Source organism: Mus caroli, unplaced genomic scaffold (genome assembly GCF_978045245.1).
Source record: "Mus caroli unplaced genomic scaffold, Mus_caroli_1 scaffold_15, whole genome shotgun sequence".
Classification (NCBI taxonomy): Eukaryota; Metazoa; Chordata; class Mammalia; order Rodentia; family Muridae; genus Mus; species Mus caroli.
In genome coordinates, this window is record NW_028227270.1 from 9,752,960 (window position 1) to 9,757,678 (window position 4,719).

The following is a 4,719-nucleotide window of genomic DNA, read 5'->3' on the forward strand; positions in this document are numbered from 1 at the left end:
CCGCCAGGCACCCGCCCGGAGGCAGAGGCGGCTCGGCCCCTTATAGGGCAGGCCGGCCCGCGACGCCCCCGGCCCGCTCGCACACCCACGCCGTCCGGCGCTCCCGCGGCCGCCGCTCCTGCACGCGCCCGCCCCGCGCGCCCACGGCGCCCTGCCCCGGCTGGAGTAAAGTTCCAGCTGAACTGCGGGCGAGCGCGGGGACCGGCCGGTGGGTGCGGTGGGGGGGCCGGAGGGAGGGCGGGAGGGAGGGCGAGCCCGGGGCGGGGGAGGAAGGAGGGTGGCGGGAGACTCGGAGGAGGACTCGACGGACTTTCCCGAAGTGACAAGAGTACGCGATGGCAAGTGAGCGAGCGGCTGGCTGATGGGCAAAAGAGAGAGAGACCCGGACAGGAAGCAGGACGGCTAGGCACCTGCAGGAATGGAATGCGCATCGGCGTTCACTGGCTTGGAGTGAACTGTGGAAGTAGACATTTGCCAGACAGGCTCTGGAAGATGATGGCAATTCAGAAGAAAAGGCAGAAAGACTGACAGACGGGGCAGACATGATGAGCGTGCTTGCGCGACATTCATTGCCTGTACACTTAATTTAAAAAAAAAAAAAAAAAGACCAGTTCTAGGAGTTATTAATCACAAATAGTCTAGAAGATGACCCGAAGATATACACTTGATGAACCTTTTAAAAAGCAGAGTGTGTCAAAGACCCTGAACCAAATTGCAAAAACTGCCTCTCACACCTACCTCCGGGGTAAAAAAAGAAAACCAAAAAAAAAACAAAAAACAAAACCCATTGTTTGAGATTATACATACAATAAATGTGGTCTCCTGGGTAAGTGGATATATGGAAGAGAGACAGACTTAGCAGATGTATCTGTTTCTGCATAGGCTTCAAGAAATAATCCTATGTATGAAAACAGATCCATGACAGATAATATACAAACAGGAAGGTGTGCTAAGACCTTACAGGGGCTTAGTGTGTCCGTGTAGACCAGAGCTCTCCTCCCAGATGCCTGCCAGGAGCTTGTAATAAATATTAATGGCAAAATGAAGTTTGCACTGTAGCTTCATAAATTTAAGCATTTTTAAGATGCTAAAGCTTTTCATCATTTTACACCTTAATTACACTGTTCAGGTTTGAGCCTAGGGTCTCCAATTCCCTCACTGGATGAGGATGGAGATGGCTTATGGGAAGAAGCAACGGTTACTTTTAAAGAGGATTACCAAGGCACTCAAAAAAAAAAAATCAACCTAAAAACACGGGTAAAAGTTATTTATTCGTGGAAATTTTACAGAAGAAAAAGTCACTCAACTTCAAAACATCTAAAAGACATGGAAAATTACACTTCCCCTACTGTGAATGATATCACAAACTTTTGTCCAATGGAATAACTCAAAAACAGGCTTGGCACATGTTGTCCCTACCATCTTCAATGAGGCGTTCAAAGTTGTAAAAGTTAAAAAACAAAACAAAAAACCCTGTGGCTTGAAATGGAGTGGAGTGACCAGGGTTAGTGAGGGGCAGTGCGCACCCACACCCTCTGATCAAGCCAGAAAGCACTGCTCAGTGGCTCTGCTCCAGCCAGGTAGCCAACAGCCTGTCCCTATTTACACCATAAATAGTTTCATCCTACAACTTTATCAAATCCTCACAAGTGTGGCCTTAGATTCTACTGGCCAATTCTGAGAAATAGATGGCCTTGCAGTTCTCCATGAACAGAGTAGTAGGGTTTCTACACGTTCTCTTGACATTTTGACAGCTTATACACAAACATTCCACCTCACAGGGAAAGCTTTGTCCACACTTCATAAAATGATAAAGTTAAATTAGCATTTTATATTTTTAACTAGGCAAAAAAAAAATTGTTAAGCTTTTCCAAGAACGAATTGTATTGTATAAGCAAAAATTGAAAAGGTAACCAGGGAGCTTGGGCTTAAATATTAGAGATCTCAATTTTATCAAACCCATGAACAAAAGAACAAAATTTCAGAAAGCAGTCATGATAGAAATAGCAGCAGCTACAACTTCTGCAAGTGTCTGTTTGCCTGGTTCTTAGAAACCTCATCAAAAGTCTCCATGAGCCTGGAACTTCATTATCATACTCTCCAGTAGCAAGAGGTGCTCTTCCATCCACAGTGGGCAGAGCTCCAGCCAGTCTCCTTTATCGCAGTCTGCACCAAGCTGATGTAGGATGCAGCTGATCTGTCTCAGCGTGGCCTGTAACGGTGGAGGCCTTTGCTGCCGGAGATGCCTGAACTTTAGGGTTGTTAAAATGGAGTTCTGTTTGTAAACATGTTCACCTCTTCAATACCAGAGAAACTGCCCCTAACTTCTTTAAGGAGAACTGCATTTTTTTTTTTTTTAAATCATCTGTCAGTGGCTCCTTTCCCACCAATGCACAATTGGACCTACAGTTTTCCCTGGTTCACGATCTTTCCTTTCATCTTGTTGGAGTGGAAATGAGAGTCACACTGGGGACTAGGGTTCATTTGGGGCGGGGGGGGGGTGTGTGTGTGTCTCAGGTAGACCAGCTGAGACAAAGCACACACAAGCCAGGACACAAGCCAGCAGCTCAAATTAGCAGATAAAGCAAACAGCTTTCCCACTGTTCATCACTAGAGAAAAACGTTTGCTACCCCACCTTCACCATCCCTATTCAATAAAGCTACATAGGTGGATCTTTCATTCTTTTTAATAAGACTTCCAAGTGTGGGTTGGGATAAAATGCCCTTTCCTTCCCCTAACTTGAAATAAGTGTTTGTGTCATTGCTGTTTTACTGTACTTTGTCACTGTACAACAGGTGCCATTATATAAACGGTCCTATACGGGTGTCTATGACATAGAAGTGCCTGCATGTCAGACACTATATATAGGACCACCTTGAAAGTCCATGTTCCCCAACGACTATGGTTAAAGTAATTGGTATAAGTGACAGATGGAGTGAGAACAAGGGAACTTAAAACTAAATAACAGCAACCCTGTATGAATCACAATGTACTAAGACTTCCAGTCATCTTTAGAAAAACATAAATGTAAAGAGAGAGAGAGAGAACCAATGAAATTAACTAGACCAGGAGGCTGACACCACAGAGAAGGTGGAGAATACAGATCCTGCAGGGAGAGCAAAGAACATGACGGGTGTACTGGAAATGCCGCGGCTCTACGCATTTCAACACCAACAGTAAATAAAACTGGTTATTTGATCCTTGTCATCTTTGAGAAGATACATGGAAATTCTTCAGCAGAACAGATTGTCAGCATACTTTAAATGTCTTGCCTGGGCCATACATTAATAGTAATTTAGGGAGCCGGGCGTCACCATGCCTTTAATCCCAGACTGGGGAGGCAGAGGCAGGCGAATTTCTGAGTTCCAGGCCAGCCTGGTCTACAAAGTGAGTTCCAGGACAGCCAGGGCTATACAGAGAAACCCTGTCTCAACCCCACCCATTCCCCCACCAAAATAGTAATTTAGGGAAGTACCCTCTTCCTTTGCCAGGGCTTCAGAAGCACTAGCCAGTTTTATGACCTGTTTTGTGGAGTTTTCGTCATGAAACTACTCGGTTTGTGGTAGCGTTACAACAATGCAATATCAATAGTTAGCTGTCTAGAGACACTCTCTGACCCAAGGGGAAATAATGAGCTGTCCAAACTTTATGTCTCCACTAAAGTGCCTATCGGTCAAGCATAACCAAGAAAGGAGTGAGGCTGACTGGTGTAGACAAAAGCCAGAGAGACAGCAAATGCAGATGTGGTCTACACTGCCCAGCAGAATAGCAGCAAAGCCTCAGCCTACTAGCTCTTGACCCGTGAAAAGGTGGAGCCAGAATTTAAGTAAATCCCAGGAGCAGCTAAGAAGCAAATTTACGTGAAGTTTCTTGGGTGTTTTTGTTTTTTGTTCTTAACTTTGTCAACTAAGAAAACAAAAAAGTCTAGGTGCTGTGGTATATACTTGTCTCAGCAAAAAGATCTTGACCCCAGGAGTCCAAAGCCCAAGTAAAGTGGCAAAACTTAGTTTCAAAAAAACCAACCAGCAGGGCGTGGTGGCACACTCCTTTAATCCCAGCACTCGTGAGGCAGAGGCAGGAAGATTTCTGAGTCTGAGGCCAGCCTGGTCTACAAAGTGAGTTCCAGGACAGCCAGGGCTACACAGAGAAACCCTGTCTCGAAAAAACAAAAAAAAAAAAAAGAAAGAAAGAAAAACAAAAACAACCAAAGTGCCAGGCAGTGGTGGCGCACACCTTTAATCCCAGCACTTGGGAGGCAGAAACAGGCAAATTTCTGAGTTCGAGGCCAGCCTGGTCTACAGAGAGTTCCAGGACAGCCAGGGCAACACAGAGAAACTGTGCCTTGAAAAAAACCAAACCAAACCAACCCAACCCAACCCAAACACCCAAAGGTTCTACCTCTCTTGCTCTTGCTCTGTCTTCTTGTACCTCAGCGCCCCTCTCTCCATGTGTTCATGGCCGGCCTCTACTGTGCTCTCTCTCTCTCTCTTTCTGCCTCTATTACCCTCTTAACTCCCTCCATGCCCTTAATACCTTAATAAACTCTATTCTATACTTTAAAAAAAAAAAACAAAAAACAAAAAATGAAAGGCATGGGTAAGTATATCATGGTCAGCCCATGACCTTCCAACATAAATCCATAAATTCTGGCCTGGGGGCTGGAGAGATGGCTCAACACATAAAAGAGTACTGGCTGCTCTTCCGGAGGACCCAGGTTC